The following is a 13502-nucleotide window of genomic DNA, read 5'->3' as shown; positions in this document are numbered from 1 at the left end:
GAAGTTACTGGCAGCTCCCCACCTTTCTCTCTCCCTGTTTGAGCCACCCTCAGAGGACAATGACTGACCCACGGCTTTTCTCCCCCAGGGCCCACGGCTTCCCCAGAGGAAGGTGATCATCGCGGTCTTGGAACCAGGAATGGTCCTGCACCTGCGCCTGGGGCAGGAGTTCCTGGGGCTGGACCCACAGGGAGCCCTGCGACTCAGCCTCCTCAATGTGCAGCTCCTGGTGGTCCCTGAGCAAGTCTTGATGTCCTTGAAGGATCTCTTGTACCCTGCCCATGCCCGCTGGCTCCTGCTCACTAGTACAGAGACTGTCTGGGAGATTGACATTGAAAATGGATCTGTGAGAGCCCAGAGAGCAGAGAATGTGTGTGTGGCGCCTTCAGTAAAAGAGGGTGAGGCTCCCCAAGGCTTCCTGCCCCTGATGGGACCCCCAGCAAACCTTGTGCATGGAGTCAGCCCTTCTTCCTGGCGTGTCCTCTACCTCAAACCTGACTACAGAGCGGCCGTCCCCCAGGGCTCATCCCAAATGCCCAAGCCTAGTCCCTGGAGACAGGCTCTGCCTGAAGAATTCCACTTGGATCTCCATGGCCTGGAGCCCCTGCCCACCTCTGCCCTCAGACCTCTACCTCCCTCACCCGGTCCGGAGCCCACAATTTGCCACAAGTTTCTATGGAGGCCAACGTGCAAGGCCCGAAGACGTCTCTTCTAAGGCTCATGGGCCATGAACCCTCAGGCACCAGACGGGAATCAGAGACGCTCTATTCAGAATGAAGCACACCTGCTTTTTCATGCTGTCTCCCCGCACACATGTCTCGGCATCTCGGAGGAGAGAGATGCTGCGCAAGCTGGAGGGGTGGAGAAATGCTCCGTCCTCTCACCTGAACCTTTGCTCTGCCTCAGATGCTCTTGATTTGTATCAAAGAGCAACCTTGAGATTGGGGCACAAAATATTTGCAAATCTCATATACGTGCAAGGACTGCTCGTACTCAGAATACACAGAGTTGTCAAAACTCCAATGGAACAAACCAATGATTCTGTTCCAAACCCAGCAAGAGACTTGAGCAGACATTTCCTCAGAGGGGATGTAAAGAACCACTTCCAAAAGCGTTCACTGTCCCTCCCCTGGGGAAATGCACGTCAAATACACCTTCAACAACAACCAAGAAGCTCTCCCAGAAGCCACCGTGACAATCACTCACCATCCCAAGGGCTGCGGAGCATGTGGAGAAGCTGGAACGCTCTGACAGTGCTGCTTGGAATCCAACTGGGACAACCCCCAGGGAGAAAGAGTTTCATTGATTCATAATCAATGCAATAGGCACTTAGCATTGGAACCATCTTTCCCACCCTGAGATAGTTGTTCTAAAGGAATTAGAACTCACGTGGACAAGGCTGAGGGCAGAGGCTTCTAGCACCTGTCCTCACAATCGCCAAAAGATGGAAGGGACTTCAATGTCGTTCCACAGTGTCTAGAAAGAGGAACTGTGACCCATTCTTTCAATGGGATGCAGTTCAGCAATAAATAGGCTGGGATTGTTGATGGTAAATTCAGTTCTAAGAATGAGTAGTGAAGAACTTGTCGGAACACTTGAAGGTATGTTTGGACTCTTACGCTATGTGAGACTTCTCCTGAGATTGTAACTCTCATGAAATTGACATGCACATCAAGCATGTGTGATCGACGTTCATTTCCAACTGAGGTTTGCTGTAAAACACATACTAGATTTTGCATCTGAGAATGAAGGATTGTAGCATGTATCTTATTCATCATTGTGACATCAATTGTATTGGTGTTGATTATATCTGTATTCCTTGGGTTAAATAAAAATGTTAAAATGAGTTTCGTCTATTTGCGTTTCTTTTCTTTAATGTGTTTGCTCAAACATCTCCATTTCTGGGCCGTGCATGGTGGCTCATGCCTGTAATCCGAGCACTTCGGGAGGCTCAGGCGGGTGCGTCACGAGGGCAGGAGATCGAGACCGTCCTGGCTAACACGGTGAAAGCCCGTCTCTACTAAAAACAAAAATAAATACCAAAAAATTAGCTGGGCGTGGTGTCGGGCGCCTGTAGTCCCAGCTCTTTGGGAGGCTGAGGCAGGAGAATGGCATGACCCCAGGAGGCAGAGCTTGTAGTGAGCCGAGGTCAGTCCACTGCACTCCAGCCTGGGCCACAGTGCGAGGTTCCGTCTCATCAAAAGAAGAACAAAAATCTCCATTTCTGGCCGGGCACAGTAGCTCCCACCTGTAATCCCAGCACTTTGGGAGGCTGAGGCGGGTGGATCACTTGAGCCCAGGCGCTGGAGACCAGCCTGGGCAGCATGAGGAAACCCCATCTCTAGAAAAAATGCAAAAATTACACAGGTGTGGGATCTCCCCACTCCAGAGGCTGAGGTGGGAGGATGGCTTCAGTGCAGGAGGCAGAGGTTGCAGTGATCTGAGATCGTGCCATTGCACTCCAGCCTAAGTGACAGAGTGAGACCCGGTCTACAAATAATCCTAATAAAAAGTAAAGTAAAATAAAATAAAACTCCATTTCTGCCGCAAACTGTTTTATTTCTACTGGATACAAGGCACAGATGGTAGAGCCCAGAGTAAGTGGACAGAGATGAGCTTTCTCAAGGCCAAAGAGGATCCCCCACTCCACAGATGACAGCACACACACAAACACACAGTCACACTCTCACACAATCACAAGACACATAGAAGTATCCATTTACACCCCCACCACAGGTCATCTTCAGATTTCCCTGAGTGATTCTCAAATGCATGAGTCTGCACTTCTAACGAGTCTTAGGAATAGATCCCCAGAAGTGGTCTGTTTGGACAATTAAGGGGGAATCACAATTAGCAACTCTCTCCTAACACCTTGTATATATGTATATTTCCCTTTACTTCCTTTTCTTTCTTATCTGTTTGGTTATTTCTTTATTATTTGGACGAAATATCCACTGTACTCGGCATACTTCCCGTTTCTAGGAGTACAAACAAATTATGGAATGCTGGGTAACAATCCCCGAAAGAGTCCCTATAAAAGTCAATTCAATTTTTTTTGCTATGGAAGCATTTAGAAGACACGTCAAAAAAGAATCATTTCAGCCAGTGGATAAGGAGGCTATAGCAGAAAGTGAGAATCACTCTTACGCCATGTCTACTGGAATGGGTAGGAATGTGGCAGGGCTCTCCTCGCCCACCAGGAAGCACCAAGACTGGCCGATCAAATGGTCAACAAACAGCATTCTTTTTTTTTTTTTAATTTTTTGAGATAGAATTTAGCTTTTGTTGCCCAGGCTGGAGTACAATGGCGCGATCTCGGCTCACCGCAACCTCTGCCTCCTAGGTTCAAGTGATTCTCCTGCCTCAGCCTCCCGAGTAGCTGGGATTAAAGGCATGTGCCTCTATGACAGGCTGATTTGTATTTTTAGTAGAGTCGGGATTTCTCCATGTTGGTCAGGCCGATCTCCACCTCCCGACTACAGGTGATTGACCCGCCTCGGCCGGCCATTGTGCTGGGATTACAGGCATCAGCCACCATTCTCAACCTGAACTGTATTCTTTACTGCTGTATTTATTAATTCACTAACATGCGTATTCTAACATTGCGAACTAGGCCATCCAAAACAACTGTTCATTAAGAAATAGTTAAGGGAAGAATGTACTCCAACTGATTGGGAACATTAACATTGTTTTCCATACTTTTTTTTCTTTAAGAACACACATTTGTTTATCACAGTTCTGGAGGCCGGAAGTCCACGATGAGGGTGCCAGCATGATCGGGGTCTGGTGAGGACCCTCCTCCAGGTTGGAGACTGTCATATCCTCCCTGTCTCCCCACATGGGAGGTGCCGGCGAGCTCTCTTCCGTCACTTTCAGAAGGGCACTAATCCAATTTTCGAGGGTTCCACTTTCATAATCTCATCATCTCCCAAGGGCCCCACCTCCTGATACCTTCACATTGGAGGTTTGAGGGTTAGAATTTAAGCCTAAAGGAAAAAGCATTTTATTTTTGAGAGAGAGTCTTGCTCTGTTGCCGAGGCTGAAGTTCAGTGGCACGATCAAGGCTCCCTGTAGCCTTGCCATCCCGGGCGCAAGCGATCCTAACACTTCAGCCTCCTAAGTAGCTGAGACTACCGGCACCTACCACCACACTTGGCTGATTTTTACATTTTTGTAGAGACTAGGGTCTCGCCATGCTGTCCCGGCTTGTCTCGAACTCCTGGGCTCAAGCGAGCCTCCTGCCTCTGCCTCCCAAAGCACTGGGATTACAGGCATGAGCCACCACTCCCAGACCAAGATATTCATACAGGAAATATGAACTCCTATCTCAGATTCCATATCTAATAATGATTGCTGGCAGTAAGGATGCTCACAAGTTACAAGGATAATGATAATGGAATCACCACGATCTTGGTGATGCAGCATCTCAAACTCATGCCTTCTTCAATTCTGATCACAGAGATGAAGAGCACATGAAACTCTTACCCATTTTCTTTCAAGATTTCGCCTAGAAGTGATACATCTAGTCTCCTTGATTTGAGAATGATTGTTTTTAAAATCGAGGAGATGAGTCCAACACGGTCCTCTGTGTCCCCAGAGTGAGATGAGAACTGTATAAGTGTCTGAGGCAGTTATTGCATTATTCTTCTATTCACCAATGTTTCTTTTACACACAAGAAGGAAGGACGGAGGGAAGAGGGGAAGGGGAAGGGAAGAAGGCAGGCAGGAAGGAAAGAGGGAAGGGAGGGAGGAGGGATGGAAAGAGGGAGGGAGGGAGTGAGTGAGGGGGCGATGGAGGGGGGTAGGATCGAGGGAGGGAGAAAGCAAAAAATGTCTGAAAGAAAGAAAGAAAGAGAGAAAATATCTCCAAAACCCACAATGAGTCAACAGCAATGAACATTCTCAAGAGAAAGAAGGGTCTCCACCCCAGGAACAGCCACTTCATCCTGGCTTCAAACACACACACACAAACACGCACACACACACACACACACACACACACACACGCTTTCATAGGCACATCCACAAATCCAATCAAAGATTCCTTCGTGTCATCCTGAAATTCTCAGCAGGGTTTGTCCAATGCCCTAAGATTGAACTTCTGAAGCACCTTCTTATTTGGGTAGGAAGAAAGAAGCCAACATGTTTAGGAAACATGGCAGGAATTCAAGCAGAGACGCTCAGAGAAGCTTGTGAATTTCCTTCTGCTTCTGCTCCTTTGACACTTCATTTCATGTACATAACATTCCCCAGGATAGCCACCGTGAAAATTAACATATTTTTATTGCATGAAAATATAAAAGGCACACATGAAAAACTATTTCAGCAATGGATGAATTGGGTGTGACAGAAAGTGTCTATCATTATTAGGCAAGACCTAGAGGATGGGAGGGGACAGGAAACAGGTTGGCTGTTGATGGGATTAGGCAGGTTCTGTTGATCGGTCATCTATCGGTTGAGTTACACCCTAGTCCTCCATGAGGGCCCCTCCCGTTGTCATACCAGGAACAGCCAATCACATCAGTTCCTGCTGACAAATCCCCTGGCTCCACCCCCTGCTGACAGTGTACAAGATTCCCCCAAGAGCTCAGTTGTCAGAGCCTCATCCACCTGCCGCTGGCCACAGCCCCGTCGCTACACAACCCAAGCCTTGGGGAGCAACTTTGGGGCTGACACCACTCTCTCCAAGGAACTCAAGGATTCGGGAGCCAAGAAGAAATCTTTGCAGGAGACAGACAAACACTGGCAGTGGCTGACTTGGAGAACCCTGGAAATTTTCACCATGAAAGGTTCCCGGCGCCCAAGAAGCCCCAGTGATTCCTGCACCGAATCCAAGAGTGACCACGCAGGAGAGAGCGGGTGAGCTTTGCTATGTGCTGGGGACGTCTGCGGGGTGACCTGCCTGTGGGATGTGTGGGTGTGTGTTGGAGAGAGGGGAAGGGAAAAGGGATGCATGAACCTGCCATGAGATTGGATGTTTTGAATTTGGGGCCAGAGGGAAGTGAGGTGCCCGTAAGTCATCACAGGGTGCTGGGAAGGCTTCTAAATCCCAACCGCACACATATCTCAGGGCAGCCCCACTTTCAATCCACCCAACCAGCTCCACAGGGAATGGGCTCTGTGTTCTGCAAGAAGGGAGATTGTAGGACCTGATGTGAGAGTTTCAAGATCTACTAGGAAAAATAAAAGAGTTTCCTCCTTTTTTCATTTTTCATTTTTCTATTTGTCTTATTTACTGATTTATTTTATGGAGACAGCGTCTCACTCCGATGGTCCACACTGGAGTGCAGTGGCGTGATTTTAGCTGACTGTGGGCTCCACCTCTGAGTCGCAGGTGATCCTCCCACCTGAGCCTCCTGAGTAGGTGAGACCACAGGCATGCACCACAATGACCCACTGATGTTTTTTATTTTGAGTGGAGACTAGCTTTCCCCCTGTTGCCCAGGCTGCTCTCCAACTCCTGGACTCAAGCAATCCTCCGACCTTGGCCTCCCAAAGTGCTGGGATTACAGGCGCATGCCATCATGCCCGACAAATTCCTTCCTTTTCTCCTGCTGTTATTCGAATCCTAAGACCCCATTCCGTTGTTACCTGTCTACACAGAGGTGCCACCTTTCCGGGATCTCAACATCTTTCTCCAGCTCCTCACAGCCAAGGAGAGTTTTCCAACTCTGATCTGCATGAACTCCTGAAAGGGTAAACTGCTCCCTGTGGGCACCGACCCTCCTTCCCTGCCTTTTCTTCACCCAGGGAAGCTCAGGTAGATGGGGTAAGAACAAGAACAGCTGGGAGTTAGGATAGATTGGGAGCAGGTCTCACAGGAAGTGGATGACGAGTCTGTGACCTTGAATGAAAGGCAGGGATGTGGAGTGAATTGGTGGGGATTCAGGGAATTGGACGTTAGGGAACTGCCCGAAATCTGACTGTGTCTCTCTGTCCTACAGCTCCAGCGGCACGCCATCAAATGCCCCAAAACGCCAGAAAGTGGAGGAGCTGGGTCCTCATCCAGGTGAGGCATCTTCTCTTTTTCATCCTGAGTCCCCTGCTACCAAGCCAGGGTCCCATCACGTCATGAGACGAGCAGCTGTGCTGTCCAGAATGTCGGGAGCTTCCTCCTGCAGCTCCGTGGCTGGGTGTCCTGTACCTGGCTTCTTCTGTATTTGGTCTTTCTCACGGTGGCACCTTGAACCCTCAAGGGCATCCTGCATGACAAGGGCTTTCACCTGCACACTCTGCTCTCTCCACAGGTGCAGAACCAGCTCCGGTACAGCCAGCTCCCCACCACCCTGCACAGCTGCCCCTGGAGCTGCCCCAGGTAAGGTCACACCACCTAGGTGGGCGTGGGTGAGACAGGTCTGCCTGAGCTCCAGGCCCTAGGGGACTTCCAGGAAATCACCGTCCCAAGGGGCGTCAATACAGGTGCAAATTCTGGGTGCCCCTGCGGGGTTTCATTTATGCCTGGGGAAGTTACTGGCAGCTCCCCGCCTTGCTCTCTCCCTGTTTGAGCCACCCTCAGAGGACAATGACTGACCCACGGCTTTTCTCCCCCAGGGCCCACGGCTTCCCCAGAGGAAGGTGATCATCGCGGTCTTGGAACCAGGAATGGTCCTGCACCTGCGCCTGGGGCAGGAGTTCCTGGGGCTGGACCCACAGGGAGCCCTGCGACTCAGCCTCCTCAATGTGCAGCTCCTGGTGGTCCCTGAGCAAGTCTTGATGTCCTTGAAGGATCTCTTGTACCCTGCCCATGCCCGCTGGCTCCTGCTCACTAGTACAGAGACTGTCTGGGAGATTGACATTGAAAATGGATCTGTGAGAGCCCAGAGAGCAGAGAATGTGTGTGTGGCGCCTTCAGTAAAAGAGGGTGAGGCTCCCCAAGGCTTCCTGCCCCTGATGGGACCCCCAGCAAACCTTGTGCATGGAGTCAGCCCTTCTTCCTGGCGTGTCCTCTACCTCAAACCTGACTACAGAGCGGCCGTCCCCCAGGGCTCATCCCAAATGCCCAAGCCTAGTCCCTGGAGACAGACTCTGCCTGAAGAATTCCACTTGGATCTCCATGGCCTGGAGCCCCTGCCCACCTCTGCCCTCAGACCTCTACCTCCCTCACCCGGTCCGGAGCCCACAATTTGCCACAAGTTTCTATGGAGGCCAACGTGCAAGGCCCGAAGACGTCTCTTCTAAGGCTCATGGGCCATGAACCCTCAGGCACCAGACGGGAATCAGAGACGCTCTATTCAGAATGAAGCACACCTGCTTTTTCATGCTGTCTCCCGGCACAGATATCTCGGCATCTCGGAGGAGAGAGATGCTGCGCAAGCTGGAGGGGTGGAGAAATGCTCCGTCCTCTCACCTGAACCTTTGCTCTGCCTCAGATGCTCTTGATTTGTATCAAAGAGCAACCTTGAGATTGGGGCACAAAATATTTGCAAATCTCATATACGTGCAAGGACTGCTCGTACTCACAATACACAGAGTTGTCAAAACTCCAATGGAACAAACCAATGATTCTGTTCCAAACCCAGCAAGAGACTTGAGCAGACATTTCCTCAGAGGGGATGTAAAGAACCACTTCCAAAAGCGTTCACTGTCCCTCCCCTGGGGAAATGCACGTCAAATACACCTTCAACAACAACCAAGAAGCTCTCCCAGAAGCCACCGTGACAATCACTCACCATCCCAAGGGCTGCGGAGCATGTGGAGAAGCTGGAACGCTCTGACAGTGCTGCTTGGAATCCAACTGGGACAACCCCCAGGGAGAAAGAGTTTCATTGATTCATAATCAATGCAATAGGCACTTAACATTGGAACCATCTTTCCCACCCTGAGATAGTTGTTCTAAAGGAATTAGAACTCACGTGGACAAGGCTGAGGGCAGAGGCTTCTAGCACCTGTCCTCACAATCGCCAAAAGATGGAAGGGACTTCAATGTCGTTCCACAGTGTCTAGAAAGAGGAACTGTGACCCATTCTTTCAATGGGATGCAGTTCAGCAATGAATAGGCTGGGATTGTTGTTGGTAAATTCAGTTCTAAGAATGAGTAGTGAAGAACTTGTCGGAACACTTGAAGGTATGTTTGGACTCTTATGCTATGTGAAACTTCTCCTGAGATTGTAACTCTCATGAAATTGACATGCACATCAAGCATGTGTGATCGACGTTCAGTTTCCAACTGAGGTTTGCTGTAAAACACATACTAGATTTTGCATCTGAGAATGAAGGATTGTAGCATGTATCTTATTCATCATTGTGACATCAATTGTATTGGTGTTGATTATATCTGTATTCCTTGGGTTAAATAAAAATGTTAAAATGAGTTTCGTCTATTTGCGTTTCTTTTCTTTAATGTGTTTGCTCAAACATCTCCATTTCTGGGCCGTGCATGGTGGCTCATGCCTGTAATCCGAGCACTTCGGGAGGCTCAGGCGGGTGCGTCACGAGGGCAGGAGATCGAGACCGTCCTGGCTAACACGGTGAAAGCCCGTCTCTACTAAAAACAAAAATAAATACCAAAAAATTAGCTGGGCGTGGTGTCGGGCGCCTGTAGTCCCAGCTCTTTGGGAGGCTGAGGCAGGAGAATGGCATGACCCCAGGAGGCAGAGCTTGCAGTGAGCCGAGGTCACTCCACTGCACTCCAGCCTGGGCCACAGTGCGAGGTTCCGTCTCATCAAAAGGAGAACAAAAATCTCCATTTCTGGCCGGGCACAGTAGCTCCCACCTGTAATCCCAGCACTTTGGGAGGCTGAGGCGGGTGGATCACTTGAGCCCAGGCGCTGGAGACCAGCCTGGGCAGCATGAGGAAACCCCATCTCTAGAAAAAATGCAAAAATTACACAGGTGTGGGATCTCCCCACTCCAGAGGCTGAGGTGGGAGGATGGCTTCAGTGCAGGAGGCAGAGGTTGCAGTGATCTGAGATCCTGCCATTGCACCCAGCCTGAGTGACAGAGTGAGACCCGGTCTACAAATAATCCTAATAAAAAGTAAAGTAAAATAAAATAAAACTCCATTTCTGCCGCAAACTGTTTTATTTCTACTGGATACAAGGCACAGATGGTAGAGCCCAGAGTAAGTGGACAGAGATGAGCTTTCTCATGGCAAAAGAGGATCCCCCACTCCACAGATGACAGCACACACACAAACACACAGTCACACTCTCACACAATCACAAGACACATTGAAGTATCCATTTACACCCCCACCACACGTCATCTTCAGATTTCCCTGAGTGATTCTCAAATGCATGAGTCTGCTCTTCTTTTTTTTATTATTATTTTTATTATTTTTTTTATTGATCATTCTTGGGTGTTTCTCGCAGAGGGGGATTTGGCAGGGTCATAGCACAATAGTGGAGGTAAGGTCAGCAGATACACAAGTGAACAAAGGTCTCTAGTTTTCCTAGGCAGAGGACCCTGCTGCCTTCGGCAGTGTTTGTTTCCCTGGGTACTTGAGATTAGGGAGCGGTGATGGCTCTTAGCGAGCATGTTGCCTTCAAGCATCCGTTTAACAAAGCACATCTTGCACCGCCCTGAATCCATTTAACCCTGAGTGGACACAGCACATGTTTCAAAAAGCACAGGGTTGGGGATAAAGTCATAGATCAACAGGATCCCAAGGCAGAAGAATTTTTCTTAGTACAGAACAAAATGAAAAGTCTCCCAAGTCTACTTCTTTCTACACAGACATAGCAACCATCCGATTTCTCAATCTTTTCCCCACCTTTCCCCCTTTTCTATTCCACAAAACCGCCATTGTCATCATGGCCGGTTCTCAATGAGCTGTTGGGTACACCTCCCAGACGGGGTGGTGGCCGGGCAGAGGGGCTCCTCACTTCCCAGTAGGGGCGGCCGGGCAGAGGTGCCCCTCACCTCCCGGACGGGGCGGCTGGCTGGGCGGGGTCTGACCCCCCCACCTCCCTCCCGGACGGGGTGGCTGCCGGGCGGAGACGCTCCTCACTTCCCAGATGGGGTGGCTGTCGGGTAGAGGGTCTCCTCCCTTCTCAGGTGGGGCGGCTGCCGGGCGAAGGGTCTCCTCACTTCTCAGACGGGGTGGCCGGGCAGAGACGCTCCTCACCTCCCAGACGGGGTCACGGCCAGGCAGAGGCGCTCCTCACATCCCAGACGGGGCGGCGGGGCAGAGGCCCTCCCCACATCTCAGACGATGGGCGGCCGGACAGAGACGCTCCTCACTTCCTAGATGGGATGGCGGCCGGGCAGAGATGCTCCTCACTTTCCAGACTGGGCAGCCGGGCAGAGGGGCTCCTCACATCCCAGACGATGGGCGGCCAGGCAGAGACGCTCCTCACTTCCCAGACGGGGTGGCGGCCGGGCAGAGGCTGCAATCTCGGCACTTTGGGAGGCCAAGGCTGGCAGCTGGGAGGTGGAGGTTGTAGCAAGCGGAGATCATGCCACTGCACTCCAGCCTGGGCACCATTGAGCACTGAGTGAACGAGACTCCGTCTGCAATCCCGGCACCTCGGGAGGCCGAAGCTGGCGGATCACTCGCAGTTAGGAGCTGGAGACCAGCCCGGCCAACACAGTGAAACCCCGTCTCCACCAAAAAAATACGAAAACCAGTCAGGCGTGGCAGCGCGTGCCTGCAGTGGCAGGCACTCGACAGGCTGAGGCAGGAGAATCAGGCAGGGAGGTTGCAGTGAGCCGAGATGGCAGCAGTACAGTCCAGCTTCGGCTCGGCATCAGAGGGAGACCATGGAAAGAGAGGGAGAGGGAGACTGTGGGGAGACGGGAGAGGGAGAGGGAGAGGGAGAGAGCGAGTCTGCACTTCTAACGAGTCTTTTAGGAATAGATCCCCAGAGGTGGTCTCTTTGGACAATTAAGAGGGAATCACAATTAGCAACTCTCTCATAACACCTTGTATATTTGTATATTTCCCTTTACTTCCTTTTCTTTCTTTTCTATTTATTTATTTTATTTATTTATTTATTTATTTTTGAGATGAAATCTCCATTGTGCTCGGCATACTTCCCTTTTTTAGGAGTTCAAACAAATTATGGAATTATGGGTAACAATCCCCAAAAGAGTCACTATAAAAGTCAATTCATTTTTTTTGCTATGGAAGCATTCATAAGACACGTTAAAAAAGAATCTTTTCAGCCAATGGATAAGGAGGCTATAGAAGAAAGTGAGAATCACTGTTATGCCATGTCTACTTGAATGGGTAGGAATGGGGCAGGGCTCTCCTCACCCACCAGGAAGCACCAAGACTAGCCATTCAAATGGTCAACAAACAGCATTTCTTTTCTTTTTTTTTCTTTTTTGAGATAGAGTTTGGCTTTTGTTGCCCAGGCTGGAGTGCAATGGTGTAATCTTGGCTCACCACAACCTCTGCGTCCTAGGTTCAAGTGATTCTCCTGCCTCAGCCTCCCGAGTAGCTGGGATTAAAGGCATGCGACACTGTGACAGGCTGATTTGTATTTTTAGTGGAGTCGGATTTCTCTTGATCAGGCAGATCTCGAACTCTCGACTTCAGGTTATCTGCCTACCTTGGCCTCCCAATGTGCTGGGATTACAGGCGTGAGCCACCATTCCCAACCCGAAGAGCATTCTTTACTGCTGTATTTGTTAATTCACTAACATGCATATTCTAACATTACAAAGTAGGCCATCCAACACAACTATGCATTAAGACATAGTTAAGGAAAGAATGTACCAAAAGTGATTGGGAACATTAACATTGCTTTCCACACTTTTTTTTTTTAAGAACAGACATTTGTTTATCACTGTTCTGGAGGCTGGAATTCCAAGATGAGGGTGCCAGCATGATCAGGGTCTGGTGAGGACCCTCTTCCAGGTTGGAGACTGTCATATCCTCCCTGTCTCCTCACATGGAAGGTGCTGGCGAGCTCTCTTCTGTCACTTTCAGAAGGGCACTAATCCCATTTACGAGGGTTCCACTTTCACAACCTCATCATCTCCCAAGGGCCCCACCTCCTAATACCTTCACATTGGAGGTTTGAGGGTTAGAATTTAAGCCTAAAGGAAAAAGCTTTTTATTTTTGAGAGAGAGTCTTGCTCTGTTGCCCAGGCTGAAGTTCAGTGGCATGATCTCGGCTCTCTGCAGCCTTGACATCCCAGGCTCAAGGGATCCTCCCACATCAGCCTCCCAAATTGCTGGGACTGCAGGCACCTACCACCACACTTGGCTGATTTTTACATTTTTTGTAGAGATGGGGTCTCCCTATGTTGTCCTGGGTGGTCTCAAACTCTTGGGCTCAAGTGAGCCTCCTTCCTCTGCCTCCCAAGCACTGGGATTACAGGCATGAGCCACCACTCCCAGACCAAGATATTCATACAGTAAATATGAACTCCTATCTCAAATTTGATATCTAATAATGATTGCTGGCAGTAAGGATGCTCACAAGTTACAAGGGTAATGATAATGGAATCACCACGATCTTGGTGATGCAACATCTCAAACTCATGCCTTCTTCAATTCTGCTCACAGAGATGAAGAGCACATGAAACTCTTACACATTTTCCTTCATGATTTG

The sequence above is a fragment of the Pan paniscus genome, chromosome 20 (assembly GCF_029289425.2).
Source record: "Pan paniscus chromosome 20, NHGRI_mPanPan1-v2.0_pri, whole genome shotgun sequence".
NCBI lineage: Eukaryota > Metazoa > Chordata > Mammalia > Primates > Hominidae > Pan > Pan paniscus.
The sequence above is the reverse complement of the archived record's forward strand: the minus strand, read 5'-3'. Positions refer to the sequence as shown.